The following is a 21,556-nucleotide window of genomic DNA, read 5'->3' as shown; positions in this document are numbered from 1 at the left end:
CACCTTCACCATGGCATCCACATGGGATTTACTGCCTTATTTCATGATCTTGACTGCAGTGACTGACCAAGAGGTAATCCCCCCCTCGAAGTTATGCCAGGAAAGGAGATGCCCCATTACTGCAGTCTTTGGTCCCAGGATGGGCTGTATCCTAAGCAAGTTACTGGGACTCTTCAAAAGGGGTGCAGATGTTGAAGCCTCTGGCTCCAGTCACCCCACCCTTCCTTGGTTTATCCATATGCTAATTTGCTTTTTGGGGTTATTTTGTCTTTTTAGGGCTGCACCCAAGGCATATGGAGGTTCCCAGGCTAGGGGTTGCATCGCAGCTGTAGCGACCAGCCTACACCACAGCCATAGCAATGCCAGATCCAAGCCACGTCTGCCACCTACACCACAGCTTACAGCAATGCCGGATCCTTAACTCACTAAGCCAGGTCAGAGATCAACCCTGCTTCCTCATGGACCTAGTCAGATTTGTTTCCACTGAGCCACTATGGGAACTCCCATATGCTCATTTGAATTGTGTCTGTGTCCCCTGCAACCCAAAGTATCATGTACAAGCTAGGAGTGGAGTGTTTAAAGTGACAGACCCTAAAATGTGGAACAGGTTGAGTTAAGATCAGTATGGCAGTTTTAACATATGCTGGCAAAAAAAAAAAAAAATTTTTTTTTTTTTGCTTTTTAGGGTCACACCTGCAGCATATGGTTGAATCAGAGCTGCATCTGCCGACCTACACCACAGCCACAGCAATGCCAGATCCAAGCCACATCTGGAACCCACACCACAGCTCACAGCAACGCCAGATCCTTAACCCACTGAGCGAGGCCAGGGATCGAGCCCCCATCCTCATGGATACTAGCCAGGTTCTTAACTCACTGAGCCACAGAGGGAATTCCCTGTCTGCACATTCTAGACGCACCTTCCACCAAGAGGTGGGATCTGTTCCCGCCCCCTTGACCCTGGGGTGGCTTTGGTGACGGCCTCGATGAACAGAAGGTGGTGGGAATGAGAATGAAGTTAGGATGAAAAGAGCCACAGAGCTTCTGGAAGTTTTTTCTCGGACACCTGCCCTGGGAGACTTCGGCTGCCATGTAGGAGGTTCAGATCCTTGACACTGCCACATGGAGAGACCACGAAGAGAGAGCTGCCCAAAGAACCCCAACAGTTCCAGCCCTGGCGGTCCCACTCTTCCCAGCGCAGGTAACCCTTGATGGAATGAAGATGCCTTTGAGGGGACCCCAGCCCCAGCCCCAGCCCCAGCCCCAGCGCCTGAGACCATGCATCAGAATTGCTTCACTGAGCCCAGCCAACCCCCAGAATTATGAGCAATATAAATGATTGTTATTGTTTTGATCACTGGTGGTGGTTTGTTGCCTGGCAACAGAGAACCAGAGAGCAAAAGGGAGGCAGCTGGGATCCCTGCCTGCCTTCCACCTTCAGTTAAGACTCAGCTAAGCTGTTTGTTCATTGATTACCTGCTGGGTCTGGCGACTTAGCCCACTGAGACTAGAGCCTTGGGGACTTGGGTTGAGAAAGAGGAAATGCTCATATGGTCTGTAAATTGCAGGATCCTGAAGAAGCTACATCCGGAGCTGATGAAAAGGGATGGACATCACCAAAGATGCGGAGCTAGGGAATGAGAGAGAGAAGGGGACCAGGACTTTGGACTATTTCCAAAGGCTGAGGAAATAAGCACATTTGGAGTTTGGGACAATAATTGCATTATATTTTAGGAGGTACGTGTGTACAACACGCCCAGGTACTGAAGAGCCAAGGATGTGGATTGGGATGGAGCTATTATTCTCTTTACCCGGCTCTCCTCCCTTCTGAGAACAACCCTCTCTGCCTCCTCCCTTAGAAAAATCATGCCTCCCCTCCTCCTTCCCCATGAAGCCTGAAGCTGCCTTCCGCATCTGCTTATAATACCCTCCTCATTATTGCCACGGATCACGAGATAAAAACGTGGCCCAAGCCAATCACCCAGGCCTTCCCAGCACTGTTCATACTTGAATCAGGGTGAGAATAGTAGGACTGGAACGAGAGAGCCCCCCTTTCTTTTTCTTTTTTTTTCTTTTTTTTTTTTTGCCTTTTCTAGGGCCGCATCCTCGGCATATGGAGGTTCCCAGGCTAGGGGTCGAATTGGAGCTGTAGCTGCCACCCTACACCAGAGCCACAGCAACGCCAGATCCAAGCCGAGTCTGCAACCTACACCCCAGCTCACAGCAACGCCGGATCCTTAACCCACTGAGCGAGCCCAGGGATCGAACCCGCAACCTCACGGTTCCTAGTCGGATTTGTTAACCACTGCGCCATGACGGGAACTCCCCAAGGAAAGAATTAATGAGAGATCAGGGAAGACTGTCTGATGCTTGAATCCCTGCTTTTTCCATCATTTATTGGTTTCAGCCAAAAGCTTTTTTTTTTTTTAGGGCTGCACCTGTGGTATATGGAGGTTCCCAGGCTAGGGGTCGAATCGGAGCCATAGCTGCCGGCCTCCACCATAGTCATAGCAACGCCAGATCCGAGCCACCTCTGTGACCTACACCTCACCGAGTGGGGACAAGGATTGTATCTGCATCCTCATAGATACCAGTCAGGTTCATTACTGCTGAGCCACAGTAAGAATTCCAAAAATTCTTGGCCAAAGTTCTTTGATGCTATCACTGGCCACCAATAGAATCTTTAACTCAGTTCCAGGAACATAGAAAGCAGCCAATAAGTGTTTTTCACACTTAGCTCTCTCCCACTGCTATGCTTCTTAACAAGAAGGAGAGAAGTCAAATGCAAATGAGGAAATTGCTCAAAGCCACACTCCACTGGGCCTCAGCTCACTTCATCATCCTACAGGGAGCCCTTAAAATGTAGGGACTCCCAGATTCCACACCAGTTTCCTATATGAGAATCTTTAGAGGTGGTGCCTGGGTGTCTGGATATTATTAAAATTCCATGGGTGGGGGGTTCCCATTGTGGCTCAGTGGCTTAAGAATCCAACTAGTATCCGTGGGGATGCATGTTCCATCCCTGGCCTCGCTCAGTGGGTTAAAGGATCTGGCATTGCCACAAGCACAGGTCACAGATGTGGCTCATATCTCATGTTGTTGTGGCTGTGGCTGTGGTGTAGGCCAGCAGCTGCACCTCGATTTTTCCCCTAGCCTGAGAATCTCCATATGCCACAGCTGCAGCCCTAAAAAAACAAAAATTCCATGGGTGGACTGATTATATAAAACAGGTGTTTATCTCCAGTTCCTCTAAACATCTGATAAAATGACAGTGAAAGAATTAAAGAGCTTGGAGTTCCCGTCCTGGCTCAGCAGTAACGAACCCAAATAGTATCCATGAGGACATAGGACTCAATCCCTGGCCTCACACAGTGGGTTAAGGATCCAGTGTTGTCTTGAGCTGCAGTGTAGGTCGCAGAGGCAGCTCAGATCTGGCATTGCTGTGGTCGTGATGTAGGCCAGCAGCTAGAGGTCCAAGTCGACCCCTAGCCTGGGAACCTCCTTATGCCACAGTTGTGGCCCTAAAAACCAAAATGAAAGAAAAAAAAGAATGTATACATATGTATAATTGGGTGATTTTGCTGTACAGCAGAAATTGGCAGAACATTGTAAATCAACTATAATCATTTTTGTTGTTGTTGTTTTTCGTCTATTTAGGGCCACACCCACAGCACACGGAGGTTCCCAGGCTGGGGGTCACATCGGAGCTGTAGCCGCTGGCCTACACCACAGCCACAGCAACGGGGGATCCAAGCCACATCTGCGACCTACGCCACAGCTCACGACAACACCGTGAACCTGAACCCACTGAGCAAGGCCAGGGATCAGCGAACATGTGTCCTCGTAGATACAAGTTGGGTTCGTTAACTACTGGGCCACAATGGGAACTCCTATAATAATTTTTTTTTTCTTTTTTAAAGAAAATATCCTGCAGGATGCATGAGTGGAAGCTCTGCCCCTTGCCTTTTATTTGCCGCAAGTGCTGGAACTAAATATAAACTCTCAAGACCCGAGTAGGTAGAGGATTCATCTCCAAGGAAACTGATGGGCCCATGGGGAAAGACCCCCAGATAAAAACATTTGGGGGTCCCCAACAAAAAGCCTAGTCCCCACTGATCCTCCACGCCAGCTCCTGGTCCTGCTCAGGCCCACGGAGCTTCCATTAGTTGGTCTCAGGGCTTCTCACTTGAATATCAGTGGCAGCCAAGAATCCCAGGCAAGTGAGGAAAAGAGAGTCCAAAACTAATATACAGGGCAAAGAAATCTGGAAAAAATTAAGACAATGCAGAGAATAGAAGGAAAGTTCCAGCGTTCCCATTGTGGCTCAGTGGGTTGAGAACCCCATGCTGTCTCTCTGAGGATGTAGGTTTAAACCCTGGCCTCACTCCATGGGTTAAGGATCTGGTCGTACTGCAAGCTGCAGCAAAAGTCACAGATACAGCTGGGATCCAGCCTTGCTGTGGCTATGGCTGTGGTATAAGCCTGCAGCTGCAGCTTCGATTCGACCCCTAGCTTAGGAACTTCTATATGCCACAGATGTGGCCATAAAAAAAAAAGAAAACTTCTTTAAAAATTGTAAGTCGTGGAGTTCTCGTCATGGCTCAGTGGATTAGTATCCATGAGGATGCGGGTTCAATCCCTGGCCTTGCTCAGTGTGTTGGGGATCTGGTGTTGCCATGGGCTGTGGTGTAGGTTGTAGATGCTGCTTGGATCTGGCATTGCTGTGGCTGTGGCGTAGGCCAGCGGCTACAGCTCCGATTTGACCCCTAGCCTGGGAAGTTCCATATGCTGCAGGTGCAGTCCCCCAAAAAAAAAGACAAAAAAAAATTGTAAGTCATATCCTCACAGACATAAGAGAAGGTACTACATCAATGAAACTAGACTAAAACGCTATTTTTAAGCATCCTTTGAGAAGAAGAAATGTGATAGCAGAATAAGAGAAATGGAAGATAAATGTGTGGAAAATGCACAGAAATTAGAATTTTTTAAACAGGAAATAAAAGAGAATGATCATTCAAAAGATATTCTAAAGTGAAAACACAGGGAAAGAAATTGACCCCAAAAAGAACAAGAAAAGTTCTTAGAGCTAAAGGGGAATACATTTCCTCTTAATGATATTGTAGGAGACAGAAAACCCAGTCTCAAAACCCCAAATACAGGAGTTCCCATTGTGGCGCAGTGGAAACGAACCTGACTAGGAACCATGAGGTTGTGGGTTCGATCCCTGGCCTTGCTCAGTGGGTTAAGGATCCAGCATTGCCGTGAGCTGTGGTGTAGGTCGCAGGCGCAACTTGGATCCTATATTGCTGTGGCTGTGGCATCGGCTGGCAGCTACAGCTCCAATTCAACCCCAGGCCTGAGAACTTCCATGCGCCCCAGATGTGGCCCTAAAAAAAGCAAAAACAAAACAAACCAGAAAAAAAAACCCAAAAACACTGGGGCGACTGTTCATCGTCTCTTTACAAAGCTTACCTTCATGGGAAAGACATGGGAACAAGAAAACAGCATTGCTTCCTGAAGACTTTCTCTATGCCGGCTTCTTGCTATGTTTTCTGTTCCTTTTATCATTTAATCTTCATGGCAATCCTATGAACTAGAAACTCATTTTTCCCACTCTCAGATGGAAAAACTAAGATTCAGAGAGGTTAAGTAATTTGGGGAGCTGCAATTCAACCCAAGATTGTCCTCCTAACAATTATGCACTTCTGCCTCTTATCGTTAATATCAGCTGCGTATATGGAAGTACACACACACACACACACACACACACACACGCCCTTTTCCCCCCAACTGGTAGTGGGTTTTGGTATTGTGTTTAAATTCTCCACTCTCCCAACTCCATGTCACCATTCCTAGATTCTTTTCTATTTGTTTATTGTCTTTGTATTGCTGCACCCGAGGCATATGGAGGTTCCCAGGCTAGGGGTCGAATCGAAGCTACAGCCACCAGCCTACACCACAGCCACAGCAACTCGGGATCGGAGCCTCATCGTCAACCTGCACCGCAGCTCCCTGCAACCCTGGATCCTTAACCCACTGAGCAAGACCAGGGATCGAACCCGCAACCTCATGGTTCCTAGTCGGATTCGTTTCCACTGTGCCATGATGGGAACGCCCCCTCTTTTTTTTTTTTTTTTTAATTGAAGTACAGTTAATTTACAATGCTGTGTTATTTTTCAAGTGTACAGCAAAGTGATTCTCCATGCGTAGATTCTTTTTCAGATTCTCTTCCATTCTAGGTTATTACAGGCTATTCAGTATAGTTCCCTGTGCTATAGAGTTGGTCCTTGTTGTTTTCCTCTCATATATATAGTACTGTGTATCTGTTGTTGGTTTTTTTTCCTTGCTTTTCAGGGCCACATATGCGGCATATGGAAGTTCCCAGGCTAGGGGTTGAATCAGAGCTACAGTTTCAGTCTAGGGCACAGCCACGGCAACATGGAATCTGAGCTGCATCTGCTGCGTACACCACAGCTCACAACAATGCTGGATCCCTGACCCACTGAGTGAAGCCAGGGATCGAACTTGCATCCTCATGGAGACTAGTCAGATTCTTTTCTGCTACACCACAACGGGAACTCCCAGTACTGTGTATCTGTTAATCTCACAGATCTTTACCGGGACTATTCCTTGCCCTCATTACTTGGCTAGCTGCTAACAAGGTTTATTTTTTGCTTTTTGGGGGTGCCACCTCACATTCTCACGTTTTAACTAAATCGGCTACTTCCTGCCTCTCATCTGGGAGAAGCATGAAACAGATTAGTCCTTAGGGGGCTGTCACATCAGCTCCTGTGGCCTTGTAAACTCCCAGTCCTTCTTTGGAAGTCAAAATCCTCTAGAAAAGAAAAATCTTTTTTGTCTTGTTTGATGAGGCAAGAACCTGTTAAGGAAGGACTTTGCAAGGACAGAAAAGAACACAAATGCTTGTCCCTTGCCTTCTCTGTGACACACAGAGACCGGCTCGGGAGGCAGGACTGACAGATCTTGGAACAGGAGCAAGACTGCCTTTCAGCAAGGAATGTTCCGTTTGAAATTGCAAAAATTGTGTCAACAGGTTCTGTCTCTGGGCTTTTTTCTAAAGAAAGAGTATACATTCAGCTGAGCTGGGCCAACCCCCTCCAGATAAAGGCAGTGGAAGAAGTTTTCAAGACCTACTGGCTCTAATGTGGACACTCTCATACACCAGGCACTGGAAAGCAGGGAAAACCACATAAAATGCCTCAAAGGCTACATCCTTGCGGCACAGCAAGCAGAGGCCTTTCTTCAAAGGTGCACATTTATGAGAGTTCCCTGATGGCCTAGCCATTAAGGATTCAGTGTTGTTGCTGCTGTGGCTTGGGTTTAATCCCCAGCCCAGGAACTCCCGCATGCCGGAGGTGCGGCCAATAAAACAAAAAAATGCACATGTATGCAATTTCTTAAGTTCTGTCTGTCCATTGAGGTTTTCCGGACATACCCATGTCCATACTCTCTGATGCTTTCCTCCTGCTCCACAAAGCTTCTGCATAGGCAATGCCCAGCTTCTAACACAGATCACCCCTTCCAATTCTCAGAGGGTGAAAAGAGCAATGAGAGAATTAGGGTTGGCTCCAGGCCAAGATGTGCCAGCAGTAACCTGCTGAAGCAGCCAACAGAGAAGTCAGGAAACAGGGTGTAAACTTACTAAAAGAAGAAAAGGTCAGAACAATGATGGGCCATATTTCAAAGTGGGTTGTCCTGTGAGTTATCAAAAACAACTCTATTACTTTCTTAAACCACCAAATAATGATTCGGCCATTGGCTACTGAAAGGATTATTAGAATCCTGGAAATCACCTGTAGCTCATATTAAGCAAGTGGCAACACTCGACAAGGAATAGCAATTATTCAATCATCCCCAAAGGGACAACATTCTAGGCAATTCACTTGAATAGTCCTTTCCTTTTCATTAAAATATAGTTGTAATTTATAATGTTGTACTACCGAGACCAGCTCAGCAGGATGGGGCTGAAGAACGGGTGCTGTGAAACTTAAGGAAAAAAGTTAACAAAAAACAAGACACAGAGACATGTATCTTAAGTAAAGGTGGGAACCGGGGGACTCAAGGTCTCAGGGACCAAGAGCCCTGCCTCAAGAAACCACACTGTTTTTATTGTGCTATTTAGGATGACATCAAGTGAGGAGGGGCTGTGGGTGGAGGATATAGGGTTTGTTTACTATTTTATAAGTTCTTTTATTATTTTAAAAGTCACTTCGATGGTAGAAGGTTAAGCTTTTACTCTGTTAGGCACATAACAATCATTAGCATTTGAGTTAGCTATCTATGCATAGCATTCCAGAGAATGCTCTGTGCTTCTCTCTGTGCTTCTGCAGTGGCATGCCTAGGTTTGCACCTTGGTTCTCTTTGCTAATGCGTATTCTGCTAATGACCGCTCATAAACCACTTGGCCATGAGGTTCCTCTTTCTCTTTTTTTTTTTTTTTTTTTGCCATTTCTTGGGCAGCTCCCGTGGCATATGGAGGTTCCCAGGCTAGGAGTCTAATCAGAGCTGTAGCTGCCACCCTACGCCAGAGCCACAGCAACGCGGGATCTGAGCCGCGTCTGCAACCTACACCACAGCTCACGGCAACGCCGGATCGTTAACCCATTGAGCAAGGGCAGGGATCCAACCCACAATGTCATGGTTCCTAGTCAGATTCATTAAGCACTGCACCACGACGGGAACTCCTTTTTTTTTCTCTCTCTCTCTTTTTTTTCTCTCTTATTCTTTAGAGGACATACCATGCTTGTGCAAACAGCATGCCAATCTGCACAGGTCCAGCATGCCTAGACCAACGCATTATATCCTCATTCAGCTGACCCAATGACTAGCTTATGCCTTTAGGTTTTGTTCTTAAGCTTAAGTCATTTACCAGCACTGTGACTGTTTTTCAAGCAGAAAGATGGAATAAAGTAAAGCAGGACAAGATGGAGTTTTCAGCAAAGAGGCTAAGAAAGTATTGTAGAAACATGTCTCGTGAAGTTATACCAATTTCTGCTGTACAGCAAAGTGATCCAGTCAAACATATATACTTTCTATATTTTCTCCCATCATTGTCTAACCCAAGAAACTGGATATAGTTCCCTGTGCTGCAGAATAGGACCAAATTGCTCATTCATCCTAAATGTAATCGTTTGCGTCTACTCACCCCAAACTCCCCATCCATCCCACTCCCTCCCCCCTCCCCCTTGGCAACCACAAGTCTGTCCTCTACGTCTGTGAGTCCGTTTCTGTTTTATAGACAGGTTCACTCATGCCCTATTTTAGATTCCACATATAAGTGATATCACACGGTATTTATCTTTTTCTGTCTGACTTCACTTAGTACGAGAATCTCTAGCTGCATCTGTGTTGCCACAAATGAAATTATTTCATTCATTTTTTTTTTTCTGGCCACACCTGCAGCATATGGAAGTTCCTGAGCCAGGGATTAAACCAACACCTCAGCAGCAACCTGAGCCTCTGCCAGATCCTTAACCAGTTGCATCACATTGAGAATGCCAACTTTTTTCATTCTTTTTAATGGCTGAGTAGTATTCCATTGTATATATGTACTGTATCTTCTTTTTTTTGTCTTTTGAGGGCCACACCCATGGCATATGGAGATTCCCAGGCTAGGGGTCTAATCCGAGCTGTTGCCGCCAGCCTATGCTGCAGCCACAGCAATGCCAGATCTGAGCCACGTCTGCGACCTACACCACAGCTCACAGCAATGCCAGATCCTCAACCCACTGATGGAGGCCCAGGATTGAACCCGAAACCTCATGGTTCCTAGTCAGATTCGATAACCCCTGAGCCACGACAGGAACTCCTGTACCATATGCTCTTAATCTATTCACCTGTTGCTTCCATGTCCCGGCTATTGTGAATTGTGCTGCTATGAACATGCGCATGCATCTATCTTTTTGAATTGTAGTTTTGTCCAGCTGTATGCCCAGGAGTAGGATTGTGGGATCATATGGTAGTTTTACATTCAGTTTTCTGAGGAACCTCCATACTGTTCTCCATAGCAGTTGTACCAAATTACATTCCCACCAACAGTGTAGGAGGAGGGCTGAATATGTCTTAACTATTTTTTCTAAGCTGCTGGAAAAGTATTTTGCCACTTACCCAGGTTTTTCACGTTATTTTATTTTGAGCTTTAAAGTAACATTATGGAGTGGACAGGCCTGCCATTACTCTCCCCATTTCACAAAGAAGGAAACCAAGTCTCAGGAAAGCTGAGATTTGTTCAAGGTCCCACAATATTTTATTTTTAAATTTTCTTTCCTTTTTTTTTCTTTTGTCTTTCTGCCTTTTCTAGGGCCGCTTCCCACGCCATATGGAGGTTCCCAGGCTAGGGGTTGAATCGGAGCTGTAGCCACCAGCGTAGGCCAGAGCCACAGCAACGCGGGATCCGAGCTACATCTGCAACCTACACCATAGCGCATGGCAACGCCAGATCCTTAACCCACTGAGCAAGGCCAGGGATGGAACCCGCAACCTCGTGGTTCCTAGTCAGATTCGTTAACCACTGCGCTGCAGCAGGAACTCCGGTCCCACCATATTTTAAAAAACACAGTACTTTATAAGACATAGAGCACTTTCAAATACATCATATTCCAGGAAACCTCTTAACAGTCCTCTGAGAATAAAGTTACTAGTAGGTTCATTTCTCAGAGATAAACAGAAGCTCTGAGGGGTGAGAAGCTTTCACAGTTGCTAACAAGACCCACATCTCAAATTCCAAATCTCACCCTTTTCCCACTGGAGTTCAAACCCAGCTCTATCAAGTACAAATCCATCACACTTTCTGTGAAACCATCTGCCCTTGAAGAAGACAGAGACATAAATCTTTCACCATTTTTTTTTTTAAAGGGCTGTCCCCACAGCATATGGAAGTTCCCAGGCTAGGGGTTGAATTGGAGCTGCAGCTGCAGGCCTACGCCACAGCCACAGCAATGCCAGATCCTTAACCCACGGAGCAAGGCCAGGAATCGAAACTGCATCCTCATGGTTCCTAATTGGGTTCATTACAACTGCGCTACAACAGGAACTCCTGCTTCCACCTTGACTGGCAATTGTTGAGTCAGATGTTTTGAGAGACTTAGCATCGTCCTTGGGCTCTGTGTTGACTCTCTCAGCTCAGGGGGTATTGGAGCCCTCATCTACCCAGCAGTCAATTTAAACAGAGTTACAGATGGAAGATGTCTAGGAAACTGTAGAACAGGCCCTCACATGGCATAATATTTAACATTTTAGATCCAGCCAAGAAAGTCCATAGCTTTAGAACAGCTAAGAGTACGTGGGAATACCATCCCCAAGCCCTGAGCACAATCAATGTACTTGAAATCAAAAGTGGTAAGATAGTTTCAAACAACCCCGTACCTGAGTGGCCATCTGTAAAATGCCCAGCTGTCCTGAGTACCCTAGACACCACTTCTTTATTTTATTTACTTGTTTTTGCTTTTGGGGTCCCCACCCATAGCATGTGGAATTTCCCAGGCTAGGGGTTGAATCGGAGCTCTAGCTTCCAGCCTAAGCCACAGCCACAGCCACATCAACACGGGATCCGAGCTGAATCTACAACACAGCTCACAGCAAAGCTGGATCCTTAACCCACTGAGTGAGGCCAGGGATCAAACCCACATCCTCATAGATACTAGTCAGATTCATTTCCGCTCTGCCACAAGGGCAACTCCCTAGACACCCCTTCTTTAGAACAATCTAAGGTGAGGTCCCGGAAGAGATAAGAGTATATCTACAGGGGTTCCCCTTGGGGCTCAGCGATAACGAACCCAACTAGGATCTATGAGGATGTGGGTTTGATCCCTGGCCTCACTCAGTGGGTTAAGGATCCAGCGTTGCCCTGAGCTGTGGTGTAGGTCACAGAGACGGCTCAGATCCCACGTTGCTGTGGCTCTGGCGTAGGCCAGCAGCTAGAGCTCCGATTCAACCCCTTGCCTGGGAAATTCCATATGCAGCGGGTGTGGCCCTGAAAAAGCAAAAAATTACAACGTTTTTTAAAAAGAGTGTATCTACAAACAAGGCCCAAAGTTCTTCTTCTTAACTTGGTGTTCTGTCACTTTATTTTCTCATTCAAAGTTAACCTCATTTTGCCATTGATTTTGGTGTCTAATCTGACTTCATTTTTCAAGCAAAATTTAAAGACTGTCATTTCTACACACTCGCGCTCCATGAGAAACAGCTTCAGTGACAACTTTTTCTTATTAAAGTTCCTCCTGACCAAACAATAGCGCTTCATTCATCTGAATTGAAAGACAAGGTTGTCAGAAAATCTGTAAGCTATTTCCCCAAAGTGCTGTGAATAGCGCCTCTGTCCAATTCCTTTCACAGATCTGGCTTCCGCACAAAACTTGGCTCAGTGGGTTTCATAAAACCAATCCTGAGCTGCCATAAATGCCCGGTGGGTGTTGTGTTGACTCTGAAAACACCATAGACTTTTTTTCATCTTTTCATGCAACATGCTCCTTCCTTTGGTTTCCATGTTCCTGAAATATTAGAAGGTGCTCAAGTGCTGAAGGTCTGCTTTAGGAAATCAAATCGGAGGTCCCGATGTGGCTCAGTGGTGAACGAATCCGACTAGGAACCATGAGGTGGCGGGTTCGATCCCTGGCCTTGCTCAGTGGGTTGAGGATCCAGTGTTGCCGTGAGCTGTGGTGTAGGCTGCAGACGCGGCTAGGATCTGGCATTTCCGTGGCTGTGGTGTAGGCCGGCGGGTACAGCTCCAATTAGACCCCTAGCCTGCGAACCTCCATATGCCGCAGGAGCGGCCCGAGAAATGGCAAAAGGACTGAAAAAAAAGAAAAAAAAAGAAGAAGAAGAAGAAATCAAATCGCCTGGAATGGGTTAGCAATGACATCCTGCTGTGTGGCACTGGGAACTATGTCTGGTCGCTTATGATGGAGCATGAGAATGTGAGAAAAAAGAATGTATACATGTATGTGTCACTTGGTCACCTCGCTGTACAGTGGGAAATTGACAGAACACTGTAATGGAACAGCTATAATGGAAAAAAAAAATCATTATATAAAAATTTAAAAAATCAAATCACCTGATTGCTTTTTCTGTTGTGTACAAAACAATAAGAACTACATTCCTTTCAACATGTTTCACTTCCTAAACAAGTGAAGGCAAGGTGAGAAAAGAGAACATTTTAATCTCGGGTTGCAAAAGTCCCAAATTTTTCTGTTCCAAGTTTATGGAGTTCTTGCAACTGTGAAGAAAGTCTCTGAATTCCTGCCGGAGATTTCATTGTCAATGGAAATCTTGATCCCAAGAGCATTGCTAGGGATTTAAAACAGAAAAGGGTTCACATGACATGTGCAGCTGGCATAAGTCTGAGAAATCAGCTTATTAGGAAGCTTCTCTTAGAATTGCCGCATGTAACTTCATCTGGTGGCTGCAGACGGGACTTTGACTCAGGGAAGGGAGAGCCCCTGCCTATAGTCATTCTCAGGTGATCCATTTGATTTATTTTTGCAATTAAATAAAAAGTTATGGAACTCCCGTCGTGGCACAGCGGAAACAAATCCGACCAGGAACCATGAGGTTGAGGGTTTGATCCCTGGCCTCGCTCAGGGAGTGAAGGATCCTGTGTTGCCATGAGCCGTAGCTGCGTCTAGGATCTGGCATGTCTGTGGCTGTGGTGTAGGCTGGCAGCTATAACTCCGATTAGACCCCTAGCCTGGGAACCTCCATATGGCGCAGGTGCGGCCCTAAAAAAAGACAAAAGACCAAAAAAAAGTTAGGAGCTTCTTGATTGCTCTCATGGGTTCTTGGTACAGCTGCTCCCAGGAGAAGAGGGATTTTCTCCATCTGTAAATCGGCAGCGACTCCCAGCTTTTATGCTGTGGCATGTTAGCAGCAGTTCTCTGCTGCTCATGCACTTGATACTTTCCATGAAACCCCTACTTAAAACTCACTTTTAGGAGTTCCCACTGTGGCTCAGAAGTAATGAACCCTAGTGTTCAGGAGGACTCGGGTTCAATTCCTGGCCTACCTCAGTGGGTTATGGATCCGGCATTGCCATGAACTGTGGTGTAGGCCACAGATGAGGCTCAGATCCGGAGCTGTTGTGGCTGTGGTGTAGTCCAGCAACTAGCTATAGCTCCAATTCGACCCCTAGCCTAGAAAATTCCATATGCCACAGGTGCAGCCCTAAAACAAACAAACAAAAAGACCAAAAAAAAGAAACAAAAAACCCTCATTTTTCCTGGGCTTCTGTACAAGGAAGCCCACCAGCTTGCTATTGGGTCACTACCATGTGTCTTCGATTTAATTTAGCGCCTACTCCACACCAGCCATTCTCCATGCTCTCCACAACCTTCAGAGATAGGTTTTGATGTCCCAGTTTCACAGATGAGCAAAGGGAGGTTCAGAGAGATCAAAGTCACTGTCACGAAACTTGTCAATGGGAGAACCGGGATTTGCCTGGCAGGCCACCTGATGGAAGAGCCTGACCCATCCATTCCCTTGTCACCCTTAGCGCTGCATTGCGCATGCCTGGAGCAAGAAAAGACCGATGAACAAGGAAGAGGCTCCGCCCTGTGTATAAAGGTCACGTGGTTGATGAGTGAGCCTCATCGATTCAGTAAGTCTTCCAGATCATCTAGCTCAAACTTCTACCCCCATCAGCGATTCCCTCTACAGCAGTCCAGGTACATGGATTCCCACCCTGTACTTGAGTTGTTTTTAAATGAAGAAAAGAAAAAAAAAAAAAAGACGGTAAATGGCTCTGGCTATGATCACATTTCCATATAAATATTCACCCAGTGTTTGAGTTTCTGCAGCAACGTTCTGTTTGGGAACAATTGTGCAAACAGCCTCGCTCAGGTTGGATCCTCGTATTCCCACCAGCGGAGCCAGGCCCCCAGGAGAGACCCAACAGTGAGGTATAATCAGAAATCACAGTTCTTGTTGCTGTTTAGGTGCCTTCCTGGGACTGACAATCTTGGAAGTGGTCCCCCAAAGGGCAGAACAGCATCCTTTTGAAGCTGCACAAACAACACGAAAAACGGAACACAAATTCAAAAAGCAGAGGAATCCCACCAGCCACCCTAATCATTTGCTTTCATTCTCTTTGCTTCCTGCCAGTCCTTGCCACGTGTAAACATGATTTTTAGGGTTGTAATGAGATATATGTGCAATTTACTATTCCACTTTGCATGCTTAACATTATATCATAAGCAGTTTCTGTTGCTACACAGGCTGCCTGATTATAATTTTTAGTGACTGCATGCTAGTCCATCAAGTTGACACAACATAATTTACTTAACTATTCAGTCTTCAGTTGTTTCTAGTTTTTCTTTATTATAAATCACTCCATAAGGATCGTCTTCCCCATTTACTGACTTTCTCCTCTTTTGGATTCTTGCTGTGGAGTCAAAAATTGGTATGCTCTTGGAGTTCCCGCTGTGGCACAACAGGATCAGTGGTATCTTTGGAGCACTAGGACATAGGTTCGATCCCTGGCCCAGAACAGTTAGCTAAGGATCTGGTGTTGCTGCAGCCATGGCTTAGGTCGCCACGACTGCACAGATCTGATCCCTGGCCCGGGGCTGCCAAAAAATAAATGCAAACTATTGCATTTGGGGCCACCAAAAAATAAATGCAAACTATTGAGATCCTACTGTATAGCACAGAGAACTATGTCTAGTCACTTGTGATGGAACATGATGGAGGATAATGTGAGAAAAAGAATATATATCAATATGTGTGTATGTGTGTGTTATGTATATGTGTGGACTGGGTCAATTTGCTGTACAGTAGAAAATTGACAGAACACTGTAAACCCGCTATAATGGAAAAAATAAAAATAATTTTAAAAAGGAAAAGAAAAAATTGGTATGCTCTTTAAAAAATAAGGTCAGTGCCAGTGGATTGTGCTTTCTATTTTATGACTTAACAACAGATCAGGTCTTTAGTAGAATTCACATCTGCTGTGATAGATCATCTACCCACTCCCTGGTATTTAGGTGTCTAATCACTTTGTGTCATCAATAAATTCTGCTCTCAAGGGACTTACTTTCTAAAAGAAAATAGAGAATGTTTTTAAAGAGTAAAACAATTTTCAACTCATTCCCCCCAAAGAAAGGTTTTTTGGGGTTTTTCTTTCTTTCTTTTTTTTTTTTCCAGTTTTGGCTACCTCTTGGCATATGGAGTTCTCAGGCCAGGCATCAGATCCGAGCCACAGTTGTGACCTAAGCCACAGCTGTGGCAATGCCAGGTCCTTAACCCACTGGGCTCAGCCAGGATGGAACCTGTGTCCCAGCACTCCCAAGGCACTGCCAATCCCATTGTGCCACAGCCAGGAAGTCCAGAGAGGGTTTTTAAAATGTTTGTTGTCTCTTCCTTTAAACTTGCCATCTGCACCTTATAGATTCTTCAAGCAAGGGTTCTTGAGCAGGGTGATAGGGTCATTGGATTTGTTATTTGGGCAGATCACTTTGTCCCCAACGCGGGAGGTGGCCTGAACAGGGTAGAGGAGCAGCAGGGGGAACCTCTGAGATATGTAGGGCAAGTGCACTGGGGATGGCCAACTCAGGCGACACGTCTTAGAATGGTCAGAGCTTGGCGTTCTGTTGTGGGTCAGCAGATTAAGAACCCAACTAGTAGCCTTGAGGATGCAGGTTCCATCCCTGGCCTCACTCAGTGGATTAAGGATCCAGTGTTGCTGCAAGCTGCGGTGTAGGTCACAGATGTGGCTTGGGGCAGCTCCCATTTGACCGCTAACCTGAGAACTTCCACATGCCACAAGTGCTGCTGTCAAAAAAAAAAAAAAAGAAAGGTCTGAGCTTGAAGGCCCGCTACGTGTGCAGGGTAGGAAAGTGCACTTGTTCACCAGCTTTGGGAGATTTCTTTTCAGAAGAATGATCCTGCCTCCGTCTCAGGTGCAGGAAAGATAGATCCCTTTGAGGTACCCCAAAGTCTGAGCTCACCTGCCACAAATGCTGCCATGGGAGAGCTGTTCCTTTAAGTCGCTGTCCTCTCCAACAGCCTCGGGTTACAAGGCGACCTGCTCCTGAATGAATGACACATTAGGACATGGCCCACGATGTGGTGCTGGGAAAGGGGACCTGGGCTAGCGAGTCAGGGACCTGAGTCCTTCTCCTGGCTGTGTGGTCACAGGGAGTCCCTTCATCCGGCCAAGCCTCAGTTTACACATCTGTAAAACTGGGGATAAAGTTGACCGTCCTGCCCTTTTCACAAGTCGTTTCTGAGCATCTTGTGAGGTCATGTATGTGAACCCTCTCGGTAAACTTTAATGTACTACCCAGAAGGCGGGTGCAGAAAAAGGGGGCAAGAAGCGGATCATGTCACCAATGGTAGAAAGCAGAGCCTTAGGGAGCTCCTTTCGTGGCTCACTGGTTAATGAGCCCAACTAGTATCCATGAGGATGCGGGTTCAATCCCTGGTGTTGCTCAGTGGGTGGAGGATCCAGCATTGCCATGAGCTGTAATGTAGGTTGCAGATGTGGCTGGCATCCCGCATTGCTGTGGCTGGGGCGTAGGCCGACAGCTGTAATTCTGAGTCAACCCCAGGACTGGAAGCTTCCAAATGTCGTGGGTGCAGCCCCCAAAGGGAAAAAAAGAAAAAGAAAAAGAAAAAAGAAAGCAGAGCCTTAAATGAGTGGGACACAAGATGGGTAAATGTTGATGCCTGTGCCGGAAGGGTTGTCTTAAATCAGCTGCCATAGCAAAATACCATAGACAGGTGGGCTTCAACAACAGACATTTCTCTTTTTTTTTGTCTTTTTGCATTTTCTTGGGCTGCTCCCGTGGCATGTGGAGGTTCCCAGGCCAGGGGTCGAATCGGAGCTGTAGCCGCCCGCCTACACCAGAGTCACAGTAACTTGGGATCTGAGCCGCGTCTGCAACCTACACCACAGCTCACGGCAACCCCGGATCCTTAACCCACTGAGCAAAGCCAGGGATTGAACCCGCCACTTCATGGTTCCTAGTCGGATTCGTTAACCACTGTGCCACGACGGGAACTCCGAGCAGCTCATCATTCTAAAGCACTTATTCTCACAACCCTGTGCAGATTACACCACGGACTCTTCGAGTCACCCCATGGGACACCATCCTCCCTTGGGGACACATGCTTCACAAGGGCAGGGACTTGGTCACCTTTTTATCCCCAGCACCTGCAGCTGTTACTAGCACACAGTAGCTGCTCAATAAAAATAGTTGGTGATGGAACACTTGAGTCACTTGAGAAAGGCAGTCGAGGTGGGGCTAGGTTAGTCACCTGGCCGAGCTGTTCGGCTCTAGAAAGTGACAGAGCCAGGATTCAAACCCTTACTTGCCGTCCTCCGGCGTCCCCTTGTTCTGGATGCTCAGAGTCTTATCCGCCTCCCATTTGGACGGGTTCCTCGCAGGGCTCAGCTAGGCACTAAATATTGTGTGCCTCCCAAATTCATATGGGATGGTGTTGGATGTAGGACCTCGAGGGGTAATTTGGTCTGGATGACGTCATGGGATGGGGCCCCTGTGATGGGATTAGTGTCTCTTTAAGAAGAGGGGGGAGTTCCCGTTGCGGCGCAGCAGAAACGAACCCGACTGGGAACCGTGAGGTTTCGAGTTCCATCCCTCAGCGGGTTAAGGATCTGGTGTTGCCGTGAGCTGTGGTGTAGGTTGCAGATGTGGCTCGGATCCAGTGTTGCTGTGCCTGTGGTGTAGACCGGCAGTTATAGCTCCGATTAGACCCCTAGCCTGGGAAGCTCCATATGCCACGAGTGCAGCCCTAAAAAGGCAAAAACAAAAAACAAAAAAAAGAAGAGGGGGAGACACTGCAGCTCTCTCTCCCTCTCTGCCTCGTGGGGACACAGCGGAGAGATGGTCCTTTACAAGACAGAAAGAAAGCCCTCACCAGGAATGGAATCTTCCAGCAATTTGATCTTGGACTTCCCAGCCTCTGGAAAGAGGAGAAAGAAATGTCTGTTGTTGGAGTGGCCCTAAAAAAGACAAAAATAAAAAATAGAATTATGAGCTGCTATTATCATCTGTTTCACCATTGTTCCTTGGGTTGGTCCCATTAAGATGCTGTATGACTAGGGCAAATGAAGAGAAATCGGGGACATGCGCCCCGAGGTCCATTCCTGCATCGCCTCTGTTTATATTTGCTGCTGGGAACGCAACTTCCAGGGTCACATTATTTCGCTGCTCATTTCGCTGGGTAGCCAGTATCCGTGCCACTTAACTGTTCTCTGGGCTCCGTTCTCCAGTGAGTCCAGAAGGGCATTGCTTATTTAGGAAATGACATGTTCTCAGTTATTAATACATTCCAAATATTAAAATTTGAGTTGAAGCACTGGGAAAATCATGGCAGGATCATCATTGAGGGAGGCCAGGTGGCTAATGAATGCGCGGTGCCTAGAAATATCTTGATTCCTCTGCCCCCTCTCTTCCAATTAACAAAAGCACTGATGATCTCAGGGCTGTTCTGACCAGCTGGCATAAATCAGCCCGCTGGCAGCTGCCCAAATGATGTATTTTAAGGGCACAGGCCATGTGGCTCTCTATTGCAAAGCAATTGGGGTCACTGTGTCTGCATATGGATTAACTCGCTGTGCAGGGATCCTACCCACGTACTGCGCTCGCTGTGGGTTGACACCCAATAGCTATTCAGCAATGACAAAGAGGAGACAGACCCAAGGACCCTCCAGGAGGCCCTCACCTTCATTTCTCTCCGTTCCTATTTTTTATTCCTTTCAGCAAAGAGGATTCAATTGGCTTTCCCTATGGATTTTCACCGTCTCTGTTCTTGGAAGGAATTTCCCACACTTGACAGAAAAACGTATCTGGATGAGTTCGAATGGAGAATCACAAAAGTCTGTAAGGATGGAACTTGATCATTATCAGCAATGAGGTTCTACTGCACAGCACAGGGAACTGTATCCAAGCTCTTGGGACAGACCATGATGGAAGATAATACGAGAAAAAGAAAAAAAATATACACACACACACACACACACACACACACCTATGACTGGGTCACTGTGATATAGAGCAGAAATGGACACAACATTGTAAAAAAACTTTTTTTTTTTAAGAATTATCAGCTTGGCCCATTTTCTTTAGTGATGCCAAGGGCAAGGTGTGTTAAAGGTAGAGTCATTTTAAATAAACTGTTAATTGGCTGAGCTTTTCTCTGGGGGAAACCCAGGGCAAATCATGGTGAATGGCTCAGGTGGTAATGGCTCTGTTGGGAACACTGTCTAGAGGTTCCTGAATATTCTGTCTCTGTTCCCCTGAGCAATTATGTGCAATGCAGAGGAGATGACTGATTTCCTGCCTAGTCAACCATCAGTAAACATTTACCGATGACCTACCATGTTCGACACACAACACGAAACACTGGAAGGTCCCAAAGCCAAGAGCCGAGAGCATGCCGTCTTAAAAGAGGGATTCAGAAATCACAAAATACCTGCAACACGAGCTTGTACAGTTTAGGTGTCAGTTGCTCGGTGAGCCTTGTGATCTGTGATCATAGGTCCTGGGGTTTCTGGGATAGTAACCCTTCATCCTCTACGTCATCATCCCCATAAATTATCGAAGTTACTCCAACAGTCAATATCCAAACTACATTTGTCAGACAACCTCGATTATCTGGAAGCAAGGCAAAAATCCTGCCAAACCCTGAGTTCTGGATTCTAGCTAAAAATAACAGTCACTGGGAGTTCCCCTCGTGGCTCTGCAGTTAGCGAACCTGACTAGCATCCGTGAGGATGTGGGTTCGATCCCTGGCCCCGCTCATTGGGTTAAGGATCCGGATCCGATGTTGCCCTGAGCTGTGGTGTAGGTCGCAGATGTGGCTAGATCCTGTGTTGCTGTGGCTGTGGCAAATGTGGGTGGCTACAGCTCTGATTGGACCCCTAGCCTAGGAACCTCCATATGCCTCGGGTGCAGCCCTAAAAAGACAAAAAGACCAAAAAAAAAAAAAAGAAAAAGAAAAAAAGAAACGGTCACTGAATGTATGAGTAGCTCCCACCATCAGGTGAGTGACCAGTCATAATTCTGCAAAGGCAATTAACAAGGATGTGAGCCTTTCCTGCAAGGTTTTCTGAACTATGTCTTGGCAGATGTTTTCTCTGGCCCTTGCCTTGCTTCTCTTTTCATTCACTGATTAACTCTGCCTCTGTCCAATGAACAACAGTGAATAAGACACAGTCCTGACCTCCTAGAAGCTTACACTACAGTCTGGTGGGGAAAACAGACAAAGGGGCCACTGGAGAAATGGCCAGAGCCTCATATGCGCTCTGAAGGCAGCTGGACTCGGCTCTGGGCCCTGAGAGCCACTGTGAGGGTCTTAAGCAGAGATAGGAGGGAATGTGAGTTGCTCTTTAGAAAAGTTGATCTGGAGTCCCTTCTGCGGCACAGCCAAAACAAACCCGACTAGTATCCATGAGGATGCAGGTTCGATCCCTGGCTTTGCTCAGTGGGTTAAGGATCCAGCGTTGCCATGAGCTATGGTGCAGGTCACAGATGCGGCTGGGATCTGGCGTTACTCGGACGTAGGCAGGCAGCTGCAGCTC

This window comes from Phacochoerus africanus, chromosome 13 (genome assembly GCF_016906955.1).
Source record: "Phacochoerus africanus isolate WHEZ1 chromosome 13, ROS_Pafr_v1, whole genome shotgun sequence".
Lineage (NCBI taxonomy): Eukaryota > Metazoa > Chordata > Mammalia > Artiodactyla > Suidae > Phacochoerus > Phacochoerus africanus.
The sequence above is the reverse complement of the archived record's forward strand: the minus strand, read 5'-3'. Positions refer to the sequence as shown.